Here is a 22,336-nt window from a genome sequence, read left to right as displayed (position 1 = left end):
GCAATAGATGATACCAGGAGGGAGAATGGAAATAGAGGCATTCATTAGAGAACACAATTACTCAGGCAAAAGATGATGAGGGCTTAGCTAAAACATTCATTAATTGAACAAAATTATTACACGTCAGGCACGGTGCTATGACATGGGAACAGAATATGAACGAGATAGACAAGGTCTTGTCTCTGAAGAAATTGACTGTTTACTGGGCAGAAAGGATGGCATGTAGAATACAGCCATTGAGCTACTTGATTACATTTACCTAAAGATGCATGATCTCGCCATGTAATATTAAGAGGCATTTAAAAATAGAATAAAATAAATAGAAAAATGCATTATTATAAGGGTAAAACTTTTAGCATCCAGATAGCATGAAAATGGCATTGGCTTTACTCTCTATGCCCTATTGAACATGTTAGGAAGTAGGGTTTTTTCTGCCTTTGTCTCCATTAGAGAAAACCTTCATGTGGGCAATTTTGATGCTCCCCTGCCATTGTGGGATTTTCAGTTCAAAGCATTTACTATTTGCATCAGTGCTTGTTGCTTTTTTTTTTTTTTTTTTGAGGCAGAGTAGGAGGATTACCACAGTATTCTTTTCAAGTGCTCTCAGTCCCTCATCAAAGGGAGGGTTTTAGAGCCTTAGTTTGTTGGAGATTCCATGTAAGACTATTCTTGGTTTGGGGTTTTGAGTAAATCACTTTTGCTTAAACACCAGAGAGAAAGAGTACTAACCCATGCATTGTCAGTTACAAAGTCCAAGTGCCAATTATTTTTATAATTTTAAAATGGAATTTGGGGTTTAACGGTACTCAAAGGGGTCTCATCATGACCCGATTCTGCATGTCCACTAGGGCAAGCTGGCTTTTGTTCCCATTGTTCTGCTGGGAATGGAATCATCAGAGGTTTTTTTGGTTGTTGTTGCTGAGTTCTTTGAACTCTTCTTAGTGCACAGTTGGCCCTACACTCTCTGCAGCACGTGGTGCTGTTGACCACGGCCTGGTTCTCAAAACCTGGGTCTCCACTGACTTCTGTGCTAATATGCTTGGCTCTTCTCTGATTCCTTTCTCTGCTTCTGTTGCTGGCTTTTCTTTCCACTTCTTTCTTGGTCTTAAATATTGATATTATCCGGGATTTAGTCATTAAATCCTGATGTGGTTTGGATCTGTGTCCCCGCCCAAATCTCACATCTAATTGCAATCCCCAATGTTGGAGGTAGGGGCCTGGTGGGAGGTGACTGGATCGTGGGGGTCATTTCCATGGTTTAACACCATCCCCCTTGATGCTGTCACTGCAAGTTCTCATGAGATCTGGTTGTTTAAAAGTATGTTGTACCTCTCCCACTCTCTTCCTCCTGCTCCTGGCCATGTGTAATGCTGGCTCCCCACTTTGTCTCTGTCATGATTGTAAGTTTCCTGAGACCTCCCCAGAAGCCAAGCAGATTACAGCATCATGCTTTCTGTACAGCCTGCAGACTGCGAGCCAATTAAACCTCTTTTCTTTATAAATAACCCAGTCTCAGATACTTCTTTATAGCAATGTGAGAACAAACTAATACAAATCCCTTCCAATTTCCCAAGCTACTGTTATCTGTTTCCAAGACTTCCATCCATCTAATGACTGTCTATATTCCGACGAGTCTCAAAAACCACATCTACTACCCTTGAAGCATCAATGCTTAGGAATCACCATTTTTTTTTTTTTTTTTTTTTTTTTTTTTGAGACGGAGTCTCGCTCTGTCGCCCAGGCTAGAGTGCAGTGGCGCAATCTCGGCTCACTGCAAGCTCCGCCTCCCGGGTTCACGCCATTCTCCTGCCTCAGCCTCTCCGAGTAGCTGGGACTACAGGCGCCCGCCACCGCGCCCGGCTAATTTTTTGTATTTTTAGTAGAGACGGGGTTTCACCGTGGTCTCGATCTCCTGACCTCGTGATCCGCCCGCCTCGGCCTCCCAAAGTGCTGGGATTACAAGCGAGGAATCACCATTTTTAAGGATACAAAACTGAGCAAGCCATACTCTCTCACAGCAAGGAGTTTACAGTCTATTAGGGCAGACTAGATGTGCACACGCATTGTGTTTTCAACTTGGACTTCCCCATCTGGCCTAGCAGAGAACAGATACTCAAGACTTAAGGTTTCATGGTCAAAACTAATTTCTTCCATTGCATAGAAGTAGCACCAACACCGAAGGGGGTTAAGACAGATACATATAAAGCTATTTTATTTGAAACTGTATGAAGTTTGGGAGAAAACAAAACTCCTTGCCATCTCAGCTGTAAGTAGAACTGTATCGGGTGGTGTTGCTAAGTTGTAAGCCACAAAAATGGACTCCAGCTAATTTCAACTGAGAAAAAGAGTTTACTGAAAGAATAGACAATCTGTCTTGGAATTGAAGAAAGAACTGGATAACTAAGTTTCCAAAACAAAACAAAAAAAGCACCAACACCATTCTGGAAAACTGGGCAATAGAAACACACAGATTATCACATGCCCAAACCTGGGCTCAGAGGTAGCTCCACCAGAACTCCAAAGTAAATAAAGCTCTGTAGGCTAAGACCTGTTAATTAACTTTAAAAAAATCACAAATTTATAAATTCAGAGGAGACTTTATTTTTTATTGTTATTTTTTGAGATGGAGTCTCGCTCTGTCACCCAGGCTGGAGTGCAGTGGCGTGATCTCAGCTCACTGCAAGCTCCACCTCCTGGGTTCACAACATTCTCCTGCCTCAGCCTCCCAAGTAGCTGGGACTACAGGTGCCTACCACCACACCAAGCTAATTTCCTTTTTTATTTTTAGTAGAGATGAGGTTTTACCGTTAGCCAGGATGGTCTCGATCTCCGGATCTCGTGATCCGCCCGCCTCAGCCTCCCAAAGTGCTGGGATTACAGGCATGAGCCACCATGCCCAGCTGAGAAGACTTTATTTCTTGTAAAGGGTTATATCCTGCAAGATGGTCATCCCATAGGCTGGGAAGTGTAGCCTCTGGCCCAGACCATCAGAGGAGGAGGAGCTGGGGCAGGAGTTTATGCTGAACAGGTTGGCTAAGCATACACATTCAACAGATTAAGGAAGAGCTATGAACATTCATGAAGGAATCTTGATGTATGCATGTTGAACAAACATGCATCTAACATAGGACCCGTGTACACGTTGTGGTGGAGACTTAATGCTTAAACGTATTACAGTTAGTCTCTAAATGTCAAAACATCTTTTCGGGATATGGAGCTACTCAAGTGTGCAGCCTCTATAAACAGGCTAAAACTAGTCATGGCTAGTGGTCTTCTTATGAGGAGGAAGATACAGAAAGCAGTCTCTTGTCCAATCAAAGCTGTAGTTGTGACTCGTGGAACTAGGGGATCAGTTAGTGTCTGGTGGTGAGCTAATTATTTTAATAATACTTATTCCAAGGTCAATGCTTGTTTAGCGCCAGAGAAAAATAAAAACCTTGTGGCAGTTAGAATGTAGTTCATTCTTTAAGCGTAGGGTTGTCTGTCTGACTTAACCTTGCCTGACATAACCTTAGATGCTGTTTATAATTTGATATCTTATTGCCACAAAGAGTCTGTTCTGTCAGTACTGTGGTCTCTATTTTTAACATCAGTGCTGCTCAGTTGTGTCTGAACTGCAAAAGGGCATGTATTATGAAGCATTTTTGACCTCCCATCCCATCATGGCTGGAAACTCAGTTTTCAGTTTTTTCTGGGGTCCCCTCCGCCAAGAGAGTTTGTTCAGTTGGTTGTGGCAGCGGGGGAGAGGTGGGGCTTAAGAGTTCATTTTTAGTTTACAGACCACAGTCACCTACCCCAATAGAAAAAAGTGGGGTCTGGGCACAGAGGCTCATGCCTGTAATCCCAGCACTTTGGGAGGCCGAGATGGGTGAATCACCTGAGGTCAGGAGTTCGGGACCAGCCTGACCAATATGGAGAAACCCCATCTCTACTAAAAATACAAAATTATCCAGGTGTGGTGGCACATGCCTATAGTCTCAGCTACTCAGGAGGCCGAGGCAAGAGAATTGCTTGAACCCAGGAGGTGGAGGTTGAGGTGAGCCGAGATTGTGCCATTGCGCTCCAGCCTAAGCAACAAGAGTAAAACTCCATCTCAAAAAAAAAAAAAAAAAAGAAAGAAATAAGTGGATTAGTCAATCACAGTGCTTGACTCACAGTGGGTGTTCAACAGCAGACTTCTGAATGAAGAAGTCAATGAATCAGGTTACTAGGTAGATTAGATAACACCTGAAATGTCTGCCAATGATACTAGAATTCTTTTCACAGACCAAGGTGAAACTTTCTGGGCATTTTAGTGTGGCTGGCATGATGGATAAACTATATTTCTGTCTGAATGGGAAGACAGGAATACTGTGTGTAGCCATCTTATTGGGATTCAGAAATCACCCTGGTTATTACCGAACCAAATAAAAATAAACTCAGAAGAATTTGCACATCACACTATAGTTTTTTTCACTGATAGGGGCATTATGGGATGCTGAGGGATGCCAGAAAAGGAGGCAATAATGCTCCTTTGGATATAGAACACTTGAGATTTGACAGTTTTACATTTTTATTTCTGTGAAGGCAGGATCCTGACAGGGCTATATTCTGCCACTCACTCACGCTATTTTCTTGTAAACAGCAGTGAACGAAAGACAGGAATGGAGACACCTTATTACTCAACTCGGCTACAATTTTATAGCATTGTGCCCAGAAGGACACACTGAACTATCAGTGTCAGTCAGGGAAACACATGACGCAAACAAATAAAGCACTGTAGAAATTCCACAGATGGACAGGAGCCACATTCCATCCAGCAAGCTCTGTGCCTTTAAGCCTGTCTGGGAAGCATTCCTTACTCAAGATGTGAAATGGACAACCCTATTGACCCACTGGCACATTTGTATGTCTAGAGCCTTTTTTTAATATTTTTTTTTTTTTGGGAAGCACTGACTTCCAGGCACCAAATCTGTTCCTCTACTTCTGCAGAACAAACTAGCATGGTGATTTAAAGAAACTATTTATTTGGCTCTTACAGTTATGCGGGTGGACTAAGCTCACCTGGGTGGTTTTCACTTGGGGTCTCTCAGTTTTTTCCTAAATTTTCAACTTTTAAGTTCAGGGGTACATGTGCAGGATGTGCAGGTTTGTTACACAGTTAATGTGTGCCATGCTGGTTTGCCACACAGATCATCCCATCACCTAGATATTAAGCCCCACATGCATTGGCTATTCTTCCTGATGCTCTCCCTCCCCCAACTCTCATGATGGGCATCAGTGTGTGCTATTCCCTCCACGTGTCCATGTGTTCTCATCATTCAGCTCCCACTTGTAAGTGAGAACATGCAGCGTTTGGTTTTCTGTTCCTGTTGTTAGCTGGGGACAATGGCCTCCAACTCCATCATGTCCCTACAAAGGACATGATCTCATTCTTTTTTATGGCTGCATAGTATTCCGTGGTATATATGTACCACATTTTCTTTATCCAGTCTATTATCGATGGGCATTTGGTTGATTACATGGCTTTGCTATTGTGAATCTCTCAAACAGTTTTGCAGTTAGATGTTGATTAGAGCTGGGGTCATCTGAAGGTTCAACTCTTCTCTGATGTGTCTCGTGTCTCAGTAGGGGTAACAGAGCTATGTGGGTTAGCTGGGCATCACACTCTTTTCATGTGGCCTCTCCATGGGGTTAAGCTAGGCTCCCCAACTGCAAAGCATTTATAGGCCAGTGCAAACTTTCCAAGATCTCCCAGTGGCAGCCGCACAAGCCATGTGGAATCACAGGCCTGTTGATGTTCAAGGAATGGAGATTGCATGAGGGTGTGAGTCCCGGGAGCTTCATCTCATTAGGAAACCATCTTTGAACTATAGCAGAGAAACAGCGAAAGAACAAACGTAACTCACTCCATTTTTGTTTAAGGGACCTTTTCTCATTCCTGCACGTAGCCTAGGATAATTTTAGGACACTAGGATAATAACGCACACACAGCAATCATGTAGTTTTAAAAACGAACTCTGGGATTAAGGGAGATGTAAACAACTAGCTGTTTTGTTGAAAGATTTATATTAGCACTGTGATCTGACCAAGGACGAAGAAGTTCCCAACCTCCTTGGACCCTCACTAGTGCCCAGATGTCTGCGGTGGTTGGTTACCCCTTTTTAAAATTTAAATTTTTTTTTAAATATGGAATGCTCCAAAAATTTGCACGTCGGCCGGGCGCGGTGGCTCACGCTTGTAATCCCAGCACTTTGGGAGGCCGAGGCGGGCGGATCACGAGTTCAGGAGATCGAGACCACGGTGAAACCCCGTCTCTACTAAAAAAAAAAAAATACAAAAAAAAAAAAAAAAAAAAAAAAGAATTTGCATGTTGTCTTTGCCCAGGGGCCTTGCTATTCTTCTCTGTACCATTCCAACTTTAGTATATGTGCTGCCGAAGCAAGCACTGTCAGTTACATCTTGATCCTAGCCGCCCCCCTTCCCCCTGCTCTTAACATAGAAAGAGCCTAAAACTTGTTGTGACTTAAGATGGTACTTTAGGACGATATCCACCATCTTCTTGCTTTGCTTGCTCTCCAAATCAACAGCTTTTCTTCCCACAAATTCTTGTCTCTTGTGTAAGGCTTTCAAGTGGTCAGCAGCTGAACCCTGGTTCGGTTACAGAGCGAGGCTGCGCTAAGTCTCTTCTCATGTGGCCTCTGGAGGGGCTGTGCATGGTCTTGCCACTTGTCCTGCATGCTTTCCACATCCTGGAGTCCTATGGTTCCCCCAGTTTTCCCTATTTCTTAGATCCAAATGCACCTGCCTGCCTTCCTGAGGCATGTTGTTCTCCCATCTCTGCCTCATGGCCTAGGTTCCTGTTACTGATCACCAGATGTCCCCCACACTACACCCCTTCAGGGAAGTGGTTCTTGGCTGCCCAGGCCAGACACTTCTCTTAAAAACTTTCAAAGGCCAGGTGTGATAGCTCATGCCTTAATCCCAGTACTTTGGGAGGCTAAGGCAGGAGGACTGCTAGAGACCATGAGTTTGAGACCAGCCTGGGCAACATAATTACACCTCATCTCCACAAAAAACTTAAAGATTAGCCAGGTGTGGTGGTGTATGCCTGTGGTACCACCAACTCGGGAGGCCGAGGCAGGAGGATCACTTGAGCCCAGGAGTTTGAGGCTGCAGTGAGCTATGACCTTGCTACTGCATTCCAGGCTGGGTGACAGAGGAAGACCCTGTCTCTAAAAAGAAGAAAAAAAAACTCTCAAAGAAGAGTTCCTTCTCTTTGTGACACCAACAGCAGTTTGTACATAATCAGCTGCAAGACAATTTGGCTAATGAACACCTCCTCTGCAAGTCACTTCAAAAGAGCAGCAGCAACTGTATTTTGTGTATCTTTTAAAAAATCATAAAAAATCAGTATCATATGTTCTGCACTTAGTGCCTAGTGGCAGCTCAGAAACTTGTGTTCAGTGAATAAATGAGTGAACATCCCTTTTCAAACTGCTGTGCTCTATGTTGGGGCATCTTTTTCAAGGTAATTTGCTTCTTCTGTTGGGAACACATTTTTTTTTTTTTTTTTGAGACAGAGTCTCACTCTGTGGCCCAGGCTGGAGTGCAATGGTGCACTCTCGGCTCACTGCAACCTCCACCTCCTAAGTTCAAGCGATTCTCCTGCCTCAGCCTCCTGAGTAGCAAGGATTACAGGCATGTGCCACCATGCTCAGCTGATTTTTTTTGTATTTTTAATAGAGAAGCGGTTTTGCCATGTTGGCCAGGCTGTTCTCAAACTTCTGACCTCAGGTGATCTGCCCCTCTCATCCTCCCAAAGTGCTGAGATTACAGGCCATGGGGAACAAATCTTCTGATGGAGGAGAGATTTAGCTGAATGCAGGGGATCTGGGGCCTTTTAAGAGACTTGGAAATAAGGAACAATGCATGGAATTTTCAGAGAGGTTGCCTTCTTCCTGGGATGCAAGGGTTGGGTGCAGTGGATTAAACTCCTTGGGGATCCTATGGATTGGGGATGGAGGCACAGATTAGTGCGTCCTCACCTGGGCCAAAAACTGAGGACAGTCTTTCCACGTGGTGGCCGCAGCAGGGGATCTGGGCTGATTTCCCTGAGCAGGCAAGAAAGAGAGTTGGCACTCACGGGTGACAGGTGGAATATTTAAGCTGCAAAACTGGTGTGAATCTGGTAAGAAGCAGGACAGGTGTGTAGACTTTCAGACCATTGAAAAGGGGCCCAGGCTGCCAGCAACAATCTGAGTTAGGAGACGTTCTGCAGGGAGCACAGCTGGCAACCCGAGTGTCTCATTTCTCCAGCCTGCTGAGGTCATACCTTCCTGTATTAACCAAATCATATAAATGAAGCCTCTATCCCACTTCTTCACGGTGAATCTGGTGTTCCCCCTACCTTCCCCCAGAGTGTGCTAGATGGTTCTGACTACCAAGTCCCCAACACATTGCTGGCCATCTGAAAATGCTGTATCTTTCTCATGATTTCACACCAAATGTGAACACAGGTGCCTCTCCTTCAACTCCATAGCACCACCAACCCACAAGTGATTTCAGCAGAGAAGTCTGGGTTGTGGGACAAAAGGAAATGATAGCGCAGGGCAGGAAACAACTTCAAAAGAAACAGCAGAAATTGCTGTTCCTAAAATTTAATGGCCAACCATCACCCCAGAAATTCCCTTAAAAGCTTTATTTATCCTTGGTTTCAGCTGAATGTTATTTTGTGAAAGCTTCATTCTGCTTAGAGCCAACACCTACTAATACTATCTGCAGCTGCCTCAACATGTAAAAAACTCTTTGAGCCTGCTAAGTGAAATCTTCAAATGTCTTAACACTAAATATATATAATTTTGGACAGGTGTGGCGGCTCATGTTTGTAATCTCAGTGCTTTGGGAGGACGAGTCAGAAGGATAGCTTGGGGCCAGGGGTTTGAGACCAGCCTGGGGAATTTAGCGAGACCCCATCTCTACAAAAATAAAATAAAAATTAGCTCACTGTGGTGGCACATGCCTGTAGTCCTAGCTACTCAGGAGGCTAGGGCAGGAGGATCACTTGAGCCCAGGAGTTGGAGGCTGCAGTGAGCTATGATTGTACCACTGCACTCCAGCCTGGGCCACTGAGCAAGAAGACCCTGTCTCCTAAAAAAAAAAAAAAAAAAAAAAAAAGAAAAAAATAATATGCCAGAATTCCTTAACCAAAGAAAATGCCTTTAACCAATAAAGAGAAATTTATGCTCCCTATTCCTGCCTCTTTCATATAGATTTTCTTTTGTATAACCAAAGGCTCCTTTAAATGGTATTGGTTGGTGTGGCTCACGCCTGTAATCCCAGCACTTTGGGAGGCAGAGGCGGGCAGATCACTTGAGGCCAAGAATTCGAGATCAGCTTGGGCAACATGGAGAAATCTTGTCTCTACTAAAAATAGAAAAATTAGCCTGGCTAAGTGGCAGGCGCCAGTAGTTCCAGCTACTCAGGAGGCTGAGGTGGTAGGATCACCTGAGCTTGACGTAGAGGTTGCAGTGAGCTGAGATCATACCACTGCACTCTAGCCTGGGTCACAGAGTGAAGCCCTGTTTCAAAATAAATACAGAGTATTGGTTAACTAAGTCTACCTACGTTAATTGTGTGCCAACTATCTATTAGACATCATGTGGCCTCCTGGACATACAGAAGTGAAAAAAATCACACAGGATTCTGTCCTTCGCAGCTTCATGTCTCCCCCTTCTTCCCTGGTTTTCTCTGAGCTCCGGGAGGGATTGGGGGGTGTTCAGTCCGATGTCCTTGCTGGGTGAACAAAGTGAGTGAGACCAACCTCCACCTCCATTTGAAGGAACTAACGCTCCTCCCTGCAGCAAGAATAAAACAGATCTATGAACACTGTGGCTGCAACCAGCCTAGCCATTCCCCACCTGAGAACTGTGGCCCCATCATCTGCCTGGAGTCACCTCATCTTCTCCGTAACTTTTTCCTACATCCTTTCAAGGAAGAAATCACTCCCTCATCGTGCTCCCTTGGAGACTTGCAAAGTCCTCAGTCATAGCCACGAGGTCGAATTCAGTTACACCTGTACATATTGATCTCACCCCATAGCTGGTTAGCTCCAGGATGAGTAGAATTTCTTCTTGCCCATTTCTGTGGCCCCCCCCATTGGACACCATGCCTGGAGCAAAAGGTAATTAACAAACATTTGAAGAATAAGCTGGGCTTTCTGAGTTTGTGTTGGCAATTAAAATTAAAACTGTCCACAGAAATACTATTTGATGCAGCAATTCCATTACTGGGTATATAATAATAAACCCAAAGGAATACAAATCATTCAGTTACAAAGATACATGCACGCACATGTTCACTGCAGCACTATTCACAATAGAGAAGATGGAATCAACCCAAAGGCCCATCAATGATAGACTGGATAAAGAAAATGTGATACATATACACCATGGAATACTTTTAAGCCATAAAAAGGAATGAGCTCATGTTGTTTGCAGGGAATGGATGGAGTTGGAAGCCATTATCCTCAGCAAATTAATGTAGGAACAGAAAACCTCTCTCTCACCACACATGAAAATCAAATCACATGGCTTAAACACTTATTTAATACATTGAAGACTAGAAACTATGAAACTACTAGCATAAAACATTGAGGAAACACTTCAGAACACTGGTCTGGGCAAAAGTTTTTGACTTGAGACCTCAAAGCACAGTCAACCAAAGCAAAAATAAACAAATGGGATTTCATCAAGCTAAAAAGCTCTTTGCACAGCACAAGATACAATATAAAAGAAAACCCACAGAATGGGATACAAAATTTGTAAACTACTCACCTGACAAGGGATACAAAGCCAGAATAGATAAGGAGCTCAAACCACTCAATACCAAACAAACCCAAATAATCTTATTTAAAAATAAGAAGACCTGAATAGATATTTCTGAAAAGACGACAGATAAATGGCCAACTGGCATATTAAATAACGTTCAGCATCACTAATCACAGTATTGCGAATCAAAACCATAATGATGTATCATCTTACCCCTTACAACTGCCTTTATCAACAGATACTGAAAATAACAGATGCTAGCCAGGATGTGGGAAAAAAACTACCCTTTGTACACTGTGAGTGAAACTGTAAAATATAATAGCTACTATGGAAAACAGGATGGAGGTGCCTCAATGTATTAGTCTGTTCTCACACTGCTATAAAGAACTAACAGACTGGGTAATTTAAAAAGAAAAGAGATGTAATTGACCCACAGTTCCACAGGCTGTACAGAAAGCACAGCTGGGAGGCTTCAGGTAACTTACAATTATGGTGGAAGATGAAGGGGAAGAAAGCACATCTTACCATGGGGGAGCAGGAAAGGAAAAGAGTGAAGGCGGAAGTGCCACATACTTTTAAACCATCACATCTCATGAGAACTCATTCACTATCACAAAGACAGCAAGGGAAAATCCGCCCCCATTATCCAATCACCTCTCATCAGGCTCCTCCCTCCAATTTGATGTAAGATTTGAGGCAGGGACACAAATCCAAACCACGTAATTCCACCCTGGCCCCTGCCAAATCTCATGTCCTTCTCACATTGCAAACTACAATTATCCCTTCTCAACAGTCCCCAAGTCTTAATTCGTTTTAGCATTTACTCAAAAGTACACAAAGTCTCATCTGAGACAAGGTTTACTCTCTTCTGCCTACGGGCATGTAAAATCAAAAACAAGTCAGTTACTTCCTTCCAGGATACAATGGGGATACAGGCATTGGCCAAAACAAAGGTGATACAGGCCCTGTGCAAGTCTGCAATTCAGTAGGTCAGTCATTAAATCTTGGGCTCCCAAGGCCTTGGGCAGCTCTGCCCCTGTGGCTCTGCAGGCAATAGCCTCCTTGGCTGCATTGATGGGATGGCATTGAGTGCTTGTGGCTTATACAGGTCCACAGTGAAAGCTGTCAGTAGATCTACCTTTCTGGGGTCTGGAGGATGGTGGCCCTCTTCTTGCAGTTCCATTAGGCAGTACCTCAGTGGGGACTCTGCGGGGGCTCCAACCCCACATTTCCCCTCTGCATTGTCCTAGTAGAGGCCTCTGCCCCTGCAGCAGACTTCTGTGTGAACAGCCAGACATTTCCAAACATCCTCTGAAATCTAGGTGGAAGGTCGCAAACCTCAACTCTTGTCTTCTATGCACCTGCAGACCTAACACCACTTGGAAGCCACCAAGGCTTAGAGCCTGCACTGTCTGAAGCAATGGCCCAAGCTGATCTTGGCCCATTTTAGCCATGGCTGGAGCTGGAGCAGGTGGGATGCAGGGCACCATATCCCAAGGCTGTTCAGAGCAGCAGGGCCCTGGGCCTGGCCCATGAAACCATTTTTCCCTCCTAGGTCTCCAGGCCTATGATGGGATAAGCTGCCATAAACATCTGTGAAACACCTTGGAGGTGCTTCCCCATTGTCTTGGCTGTTAACATTCACCTCCTCTTATGCAAATTTCTGCAGCCAGCTTGCATTTCTCCCTGGAAAATGGGTTTTTACTTTCTTCTGCATGATCAGGCTGCAAATTTTCCAAAGCTTTATGCTCTGCTTCCCTTTTAAATAAAAGTTCATTTCAGATAATCTATTTGTTCCCACAAATGAGTGTACACTTTTAGAAACAGCCAGGTCACATCTTGAATGCTCTGCTGCTTAAGTATTTCTTCTGCAAGATATCCTAAAGGATCTCTTTTAAGTTCAAAGTTTCACAGATCTCTAGGGCATGAGTAAAATACCACCAGTCTCTTTGCTAAAACACAGCAAGTGTGACTTTACTCTAGTTCCCAATGAGTTCCTCCTCTCCATTTGAGACCATCTCAGCCTGGACTTCCTTGTTCATATCACTATCAGCATTTTGCTCAAAACCATTCAAGTCTCTAGGAAGTTCCAAACTTTCCCACGTCCTCCTTTTTTCTGAGCCCTCCAAACCATTCCAACCTCTGCCCAATATTCAGTTCCAAAGTCACTTCCATGTTTCCAAGTATCTTTATAGCAATGCCCCATTCTTCTGGTACCAGTTTTCTGTATTATACTTTATACATACTGCTATAAAGAACTACCTGAGACTGAGTAATTTAGAAAGAAAAGAGGTTTAGCTGATTCACAGTTTTGCAGGCCATACAGAAAGCAAGGCTTGCGGGGGCCTCTGGAAACTTACAATAATGGCAGAAAGCAAAGGAGAAGCAAGCACATCTTACCATGGCAGAGCAGGAGATAAAGAGAGCTAAGAACAAAATGCCAAACACTTTTAAAACAATCAGATCTCAGGAGAATGCATTCACTGTCATGAGAACAGCAAGGGAAAAATCTGCCCCCCATGATCCAATCACCTCCTACCAGGCCCCTCCACCAACTTAACATGAGGTTTGGGTGGGACACAAATCTAAACCATATCACTCACTACACTGAGAGTAGAATTAGCCACATGATCCACCAATTCCACTATGGAGTATGTATCCAAAAGTAAGGAAATCAATACCTCTAAGATATCTGCACTCCCATGTTTGTTGCAGTACTAATCACTGCAGCCAAAACATGCAAACAACCTAAATGCTCATTTTAGGAATTAATGGATAAAGGAAACATGGTACACAGTAAGAATATTGTGCAGCCATAGAAAAGAATAAAATCTTGTCATTTGCAGCCACATGGATAAAATGGGAGGTCTATCCATTAGGTCTATTGGGATAGAATGGGTGGTCTATTCCATCAAACACAGAATGTTTAATGAAATAAGCCACATGCAGAAAGACACAATAAATGTTCTCACTCACACGTGGGTGCAACAAAAATGGGTCTCCAGAAGATAGAGGGTAGATTGGTGGTTACGAGAGGCTGGGATGAGAAGCAGGAGGGGAGATAAAGAGAAGTTGACTAATGGCTACAAATACACTATTTGATAGAAGAGGTGAGGCCTAGTGTTAGATAGCTCCATAGGATGACTATGATTTAAAATAATCTATTGTACATTACAAAATAGGTAGAATTATGCTAGCATAAAAAGGACGTTATGCTAGTATAAGGAAATGACAATTTTTTTAAGGGGATGGATATTCCAGGTACTCTGACTGATATGATGTTTACAAATTATAAAAATGTATCAAATTATCCTATGTACCCTGAAAAAAATAAATTGTATGCTCAGTCACAATCATAGTTATTGAAACGATATTATCTGATCACCTGGCAATTAGAAATTAACCCTTACTAATAGGAATTTTATAAACACAGGTTGGAAAACCTGAGAAAACAAAGCTCAAACAAGGAGTAGCTTACAGACACAAATCACAAACCGAATTCAAAATGTAATAGATGACAGACAATACAAATACAAAAATATTAAACACAAAATCAAAACTAGTGTAATACAACTAAAACACTATCTGAAAGTTATCCATAGTTTCTATATGTTTCTGACAACAAAATGAGTTAAGTATTTGACCCCAGAAGCTAGATAAAGAATTGAAAAGAACAGTAAGAAAGTTGAAGACAATTATAAAAGCAAAATCCAACTTAACAACCTAGGAAAAAATCACCGAAGTCTATCTTTTTTCAGACAGGGACCTCTGGCTCTTTCACCCAGGTGGAAGTGCATGGTACAATCTCATCTCACTGCAACCTGTGCCTCCCAGGCTGAGGTGGGGGAATCACTCCTGAGTAGTTGAGACTACAGGCATATGCCACCATACCCAGGTAATTTTTGTTTTTTGTTTTTGTTTTTTTGTAGAAATGGGGTTTTGTCATGTTGCCCAGGCTGGTCTTGAACTCCTGGGCTCAGATGATCCACCCACCTCGGCCCCTCAAAGTGCTGGGATTATAGGAATGAGCCACTGCACCCATCCAGGAGTCTATTTTCAACAAAGATTTCGAAAACACGCAATACAGAAATCACACTCTCTTCCACAGAAGACACTGGGAAAACTGGATATATCCACATGCAGGAGAGTAAAATCAGAAGCTCCTCTCACAGCATATTAAAATAATGAATCGAAAACTTCAAAGACAGACTTGAAACTGTAGTACTAGAAGAAGCTATAGGAGAAAAGCTCCATGACATTGAGCTGGACAATAATTTTTTGGACATGACCCTCAAAGCATAGGCAACAAAAGCAGAAATAGACAAATGGAATTGCATCCAACAAAATAGCTCCTGAGCGACAGCCAAGGAAACAATCAACAGATTGGATAGAAAACCTATACAATGAAAGACAACAGTTGCAAACCATACATCTGGTAGAGGGTTAATACCATATACATACAGGAGATATATGTGTATGTGTATATATATTTAGATGCACACATACACATGTATATGTAAACCTCATTAGTAAGAAAATAAATAAGCAGATTGATAAACATGGGCAAAGAAACTGAATAGACATTTTTCAAAAGAAAACATGCTAATGGCTAACAGATATATGAAAAAAGAGGATCAACTCACTAATCACTAAGGAAAAGTGAATCACAACCACAATCAGGTATCACCTCACACATCAGAATGGCTGCTATAAAAAAGACAAATGATAACGAGTGTTGACGAGGATGTGAAGAAAAGGGAACCCTTGAACACTGTTGGCGGGAATATAAATCGGTCTAGCCACTATGGAATACAGGACGAATGTTCCTCCAAAACTAAAAGTGAATCCATATGATCTAGCAATCCCACTACTGGTTATCTATCTAAAAGAAATGCAATCAGTATGTTAAAGAAACATCTGCACTCTCATATTTATTACAGCATTCACTCCAAATGCTGGTGATGGGTCACGATAGACAAAAGGTGGTACATACACAGGATGAAACACTGCTGTGCCATAATAAAATTCGATCATTTGTGACAACCCAGATGAACCTGGAAATCATAAGGTTAAGTGAAATGAACCAGGCACACTAAAACCAATACCACATGATTTCACTTATGTGTGGCATCTAAAAAAACCTACCTCCAAGAAGCAAAAACTGAAATGGTAGTTACCAAAGGCTGGCTGGTGGGGGGATTGGGAAGATGTCAGGCAAAGTGTATAAAATTCCAGCTTGACAGGAGAGTTCAAGAAAGCTACTCGCAGCATCAGGGCTAGCATTAATAACTGAATTGTATACCTAAAAATCCCCCAGAATAGACTTTCCATGTCCTCACCACACGTAAAACAAAAAAGTACATGAAGTAAGCTAAAACATAAAATAGCTTGATTTAGGCTTTTCAAAATGTGTACATACCTCAAAACATAATGTTGTTTACCACATATATAAACAAGTTGTACTCGCCAATACAACAAGTTTAATATCTAATACTGTTAATATATGTAAACTAGCGTTGAACCTCTGTGAACGTAAAACATATTAACAAATATGGAAACAGTGAAGCTTATAAAGGAAACTGGTAAAAAATAAGAAAAACTGGTAAGTCTGTAATCATGAAGAGAAATTACATACCTTGGTTGGATATTTATACATTAAGCAGACCAAGACTTTAGTAAGGACTGATGAAGCAGTCAAAACTCAGTAAGGTCAGGTGCGGCGGCTCATGCCTGCAATCCTAGCACTTTGGGAGGCCGAGGTGGGTGGATCATCAGAGGTCAGGAGTTTGAGACTAGCCTGGCCAACATGGTGAAACCCAGTCTCTACTAAAATTACAAAAATTAGCTGGGTGTGGTGGTGTGTGCCTGTAGTCCCAGCTACTCTGGGAGGTTGAGGCAGGAGAATCACTTGAACCTGGGAGGCAGAGGTCGCAGAGACCCGAAATTGCACCACTGCACTCCAGCCTGGGCAACAAGAGCAAGACTCCATCTGAAACAAATACAAAAACAAACAACAAAAAGGAAAAGGAAAAAAAAACTCAGTAAGCGTTATCTAATGGGCATGGTTAGAACCCTACAAAGAGAGAGGACATTCATTTCTGGGATTTCTGAATGAGTCCCGAAAGCTGTCCTCAACAATCGAAAGGTAGCCTATACCCTAGAAAAATGCAATAAAATCATCACCCCAAAGCATATATATTTGGGAAACTGAAAACTACACTTGTAAACTATTCTCAAGTCAATTCATCACAGAAAGCATGATACCTGTATAAAGAAATAATGAACATCTCACAACCAACACTTGTGCAATGCTGCTAAGGGACTACCAAAGTGGGACTCTAGGCTGTGCATCCAGCGTGCGCATATGAGAAATGAAGATGGAATGGAAATTTGCCACGGTCTGTATGCAATCTAAAAAAATGGAAGAGAGTAACGATGTACATACAGAAAGCAAAATAAAGGAAATGATCCAATTTAAAGACAATTTGATGACTATAGGCCAATTTTGCTTATCAATATTAACAGACAGTACCACAAAATAAATGCCAAAACAAACGGAGCCAAACAGACATTTGACACTGGGGGATACAAAGTCACAGCAGGCACATGGAACCACTGGAACCCTCCTAGCCACTGCTAAAACTAGAAATCAGGAAGGACCATTATGAACACTTCTCTTAGCCAATGCTCTTACACTCATGAATGGGAAAATATCCAAACCAGGGAACCCCAGGATGACCTCAAAAAAGGTTCTAACAGCTCTCACCGCTTCTGGCTCACTGGCTGGCTCCCCAGCTACCAGCCTGGACCTGGCCCCCATTGCTAGGCTCCTGCAGGCCCAGCGAAGTGGCATCAGCAGGACTCCTGGGTGCAGACCACAACCACAGGTGGCAGGGCTGGGGCATGGCTTGAGGGTTCCTATTCCAGTACCTGATGAAGGACTGCTGGGTGTCTATGGTGTGCGATGCCTTTCTGGGCTTGCTGGATTCGGGAACACTGGCCACTTGAGCAGCATCTCCTGACGCCATCTGGAGACCTCCACATCCGTGTAAAAGGTGCCAACTTCTCTCTGTGCTGTCTGGGTCAGGACTCCATGTTCCTGGATGGCATGTTTGGAGGCATGGAGCACCACTGCTGCAGCCGCCTGGTGAGTGCACATTCAGGTCCTGGAGAAGACAGATCAGGATCATTTTCCCTTTCATCACTCTCATTCAACATAATCCCCAGTGCAATTCAGGGCCAGAGCAATTCAGCAAAAGAATGGATAGACGAACAGAATGGAAAGGAATGTAAAGATAAAAGAAAAGAGGAAGAAAGGAAAGGGGAATAAACGAAAGGGGAAAAAGGAAAAAGGAGAAAAGGAAAGGGAAAGGCAGGAAAGAGAAAGGGAAAAGCAAGGCTTCTACATAGAAATGGCAGGCATCAAACTAGCCTTGTACAGATGACACAATCATACACTTAGATAAACCTAACGAATCCACCACAAACAGGCAGAAGTGATTAATTTTTGTAAATTTGTAGGACACAAAATATCAACATACAAAAATCAGTAGCATTTATATTCACCAAGAGGAAATAATCCGAAAAAGAAATCAGGAATGTAATCTCATTTACAATAACTGCAATCAATATAAAACACCTAAGAATCCATTTAGTCAAACATGTGAAACATGTATGCAAAGAAAACTGTAACACACCAAAGAAAGAAATGGAAAAAGACACACAAAATAAAAAGCTCTTCCATGGTTACAGACTGGAAGAATTAAGATGCTCAATATGACAACAGTAGCCCCAGCAATGAACACATTCAATGCAATCCCTATCAGAATGCCAATGACCTTCAGAAATAGAAAAAATATCCTAAAATTTCTATGGAGCCACAAAAGATCTTGAATAGTCAAAGCAATCCTGAGCCAAAAGGATAAAGCTGGAGTTACCACACTACCTGACTTCCAAATGTACTAGGAAGCTGTAGTAACCTCATCTGCATAGCCATGTCCTGGAAACAGACACGTAGATCAATGGAAGGGAACAGAGAACCCAGGTCTACAGACACTCACAGCTAACTCATCTTTGACAAAGACACCCAGAAAATACCAACAATGGAGAAACGGCAGTCTTTTCCACCAACGGTGCTGAAAAAACTAACTTCATGCCCAATAATTAGACTAGGCCCCTATCTCTCACTATACGTTAAAATCAAATCAAATGGATTAAACACTTACACTGAAGACCTGAAACCACGAAACTACTGGAATAAAACCTTGTGGAAACACTCCAGGACCCCGGTCTAGGCAAAAGTTTTTGGGTTAAGACCTCAAAAGCACAGGTGACCAAAGCAAAAATAAACGGAATTCTGTCATCCTAAAAAGCTTTTGGCACAGAAACGGAAAAAGAAAGGAGACAACACACAGAATGGGACACAGTATTTGCAAACTCCCCACCCCACAAGGGATTCAAAACCAGAACATACAGGATTTCAAACAACTCAATACCAAAAGAACTCCAGAAAACAAAAAAAAAAGTCTGATTGAAAAATGGCGTGGGCAAGGACTTCATGTCTAAAACACCAAAAGCAATGGCAACAAAAGCCAAAATCGACAAATGGGATCTCATTAAACTAAAGAGCTTCTCCACAGCAAAAGAAACTATCACCAGAGTGAACAGGCAACCTACACAATGGGAGAAAATTTTTGCAACCTACTCATCTGACAAAGGGCTAATATCCAGAATCTACAATGAACTCAAACAAATTTACAAGAAAAAAACAAACAACCCCATCAAAAAGTGGGCAGAGGACATGAACAGACACTTCTCAAAAGAAGACATTTATGCAGCCAAAAAACACATGAAGAAATGCTCCTCATCACTGGCCATCAGAGAAATGCAAATCAAAACCACAGTGAGATACCATCTCACACCAGTTAGAATGGCCATCATTAAAAAATCAGGAAACAACAGGTGCTGGAGAGGATGTGGAGAAATAGGAACACTTTTACACTGTTGGTGGGACTGTAAACTAGTTCAACCATTGTGGAAGTCAGTGTGGCGATTCCTCAGGGATTTAGAACTAGAAATACCATTTGACCCAGCCATCCCATTACTGGGTATATACCCAAAGGACTATAAATCATGCTGCTATAAAGACACATGCACACGTATGTTTATTGCGGCACTATTCACAATAGCAAAGAGTTGGAACCAACCCAAATGTCCAACAACGATAGACTGGATTAAGAAAATGTGGCACATAAAAAATGATGAGTTCGTGTCCTTTGTAGGGACATGGATGAAACTGGAAAACATCATTCTCAGTAAACTATCGCAAGGACAAAAAACCAAACACTGCATGTTCTCACTCATAGGTGGGAATTGAGCAATGAGAACTCATGGACACAGGAAGGGGAACATCACGCTCCTGGGACTGTTGTGGGGTGGGGGGAGGGACAGCATTAGGAGATACACCTAATGCTAAATGACGAGTTAATGGGTGCAGGAAATCAACATGGCACATGGATACATATGTAACAAACCTGCACATTGTGCACATGTACCCTAAAACCCTAAAGTATAATAAAAAAAAAAAAAAGAAAAACGAACAGAAGCTCTGAACTAACATTTCTTGAAAGAAAACACACGGAACTACTGGAACTTTCTCAGCCCCAGACAGAACTAGAATTCACTCTGAACACCTCTTAGCCAATGTTCCTACATTCATGAGCGAGAAAACACAAACACAGCAGGCCCCAAGATAACTTCCAAGAAGGTTCTGCCATCCCTCACCACCTCTGCCTGACCCGCTGGCCAGCGGCCTAGGCCTGGATTCCCCCCTCAGCACCACGGGAAGTGACGCCCTGCAGAGCACACCCAACCAGTCCTCCGCCACAGGCAGTGCATCCACGAATAGCACCACGAATAGCACCCCAACTAGCCCCCCAACTGTGCCCCGGATAGCGCCCCAAACCCACTCCAGGCCACGGGTAGTGACACCCCTGATAGGGCACCCAACCACCCCCATGCCATGGGCAGTTCGCCCCGATATGGCCCCAACCCAGCCCCCGCCACCGGCAGTGCAGCCCCAGATAGTACACCTACCTTGCGGCCTTTTTACCACTCTCACTGCCATGCAGTCTCAGTCGCCGCCAGAAACCCACAGTCGCCGCCACAAACCCATAGCGAAGTGAGCCGCGGCTCCCGCAGGCTGCACGCTCCAGCCTCCAGCTTCCAGCGTGCTGCACAAGAACCGCTCCGCTTTCTCCTCCTCTAAGCCGAACACCAAACACCCGGCTGAACACACGCAGAAAAGCCTGAAATAGCAAGACTCCCCCGCTTAGCATATTTTATATCCCGAAAATATGCAAATATGGGTCCTGGACTACCTGTTCTGTTCTGACTGGATGAGGGAAAAACTCTAGGCCTGCTCTGATTGGACTTTATCGTCATGTTCTGATTGGATGAGAGTAAATCTTATGACAACCAATCAGAACATGATGATAAAGTCCAATCAGAGCAGGTGTAGGGTTTTTTCTCTTAGCCAATCAGAACATGTAGTCCAGGAACCTCATTTGCATATTTTTCCAAATATAAAGTATGCTACGTGGAGCACCGTGCCATTCGAAGCTCTATTGCGTCTGAGGGGGGCAGCTGCCGCATGCTGGCTTCGAAGAAGCGGAGACCGACTAGCCAGGAGTAGCTGCTTCCCGCATGGTGGAGGCTCGAGCCTGGGCTCGCCTCGCTGTGGTTGGTGGCCCAACCTCCACAAAGTCTGCGGCACGCCGGAGTCCAGGGTGGGTGAGCTATCCGGATCATTGGGGGGTTGGTTGGCGACGCTATCTGTGGGTGCACTGCCCCGCACTGGGGGAGCTGGTTGGGGACACAGTACCCATAGTAGGGAATAGGTTGGGGAGCACTGTCCGGGGCTGCAATGCCCGTGGCTGGGGTTGGGGGAGCTGGTTGGGGACACTACCCATGGGTGCAGTGCTCATGGTGGGGAGCAGGTTGGGGGCCCTCTCCGGGGCTGCAATGCCCATGGCGGGGGATGGGGGAGTTGGTTAGGGATGCTATCCGTGGGTGCAGTGCCCACAGTGGGAAGCGGGTTGGGGGCACTCTCAGGGGCTGCAATGTCCGTGGCAGGGGATGGGTTAGGGGTGCTAAAGGGGCTACACTGCCCGCGGTGGTGCGGGTGAGTGTGAGAGGATTGGTTGGGGCAAAATTGGGGGCCAGATTGCTTATGGCGGGAGTGCTGGTTGGGGGTGTATCGGGCTGCACTGCCCACAGCAGGGAGCAGGTTGGGTGCGATATTTGGGGTATCACTGCCTGCAGTGGGGAGTGGGTTTGGGATGATATATCCAGGGTTCTGCTGCCCACGGCTGGGTGTGGGTTGGGAACGTTATCGTGTGCTACTCTGGGTGGGGATGTTTAGAGCCGTATCCAGGGGCTACACTGCTGGCAGTGAGAGGCAGGTTAAGGGTGCTATGGGGGCTGTACTGCCAGTGGGGGGTGGTGGATTAGGGGCACTATCAGGGGCT

General features: G+C 43.8%; 1 non-coding gene and 1 pseudogene across 1 annotated transcript; both read right to left on the bottom strand.

Moving 5' to 3' along the window:
- Positions 1-17,970, bottom strand: part of LOC129489844 (putative postmeiotic segregation increased 2-like protein 2) — a 34,608-nt pseudogene extending 16,638 nt beyond the window's left edge.
- On the bottom strand, positions 6,322-6,428 carry LOC129490839 (U6 spliceosomal RNA). The gene has a single exon (XR_008660329.1). It is a non-coding gene; the product is annotated as a U6 spliceosomal RNA (small nuclear RNA).
- Positions 17,971-22,336: the final 4,366 nt, after the last annotated feature.

Source organism: Symphalangus syndactylus, chromosome 9 (assembly GCF_028878055.3).
Source record: "Symphalangus syndactylus isolate Jambi chromosome 9, NHGRI_mSymSyn1-v2.1_pri, whole genome shotgun sequence".
In the NCBI taxonomy this organism is placed as follows: Eukaryota; Metazoa; Chordata; class Mammalia; order Primates; family Hylobatidae; genus Symphalangus; species Symphalangus syndactylus.
Note: the sequence above shows the minus strand (reverse complement) of the source record. Positions and strands in the feature narration are given on the sequence as shown.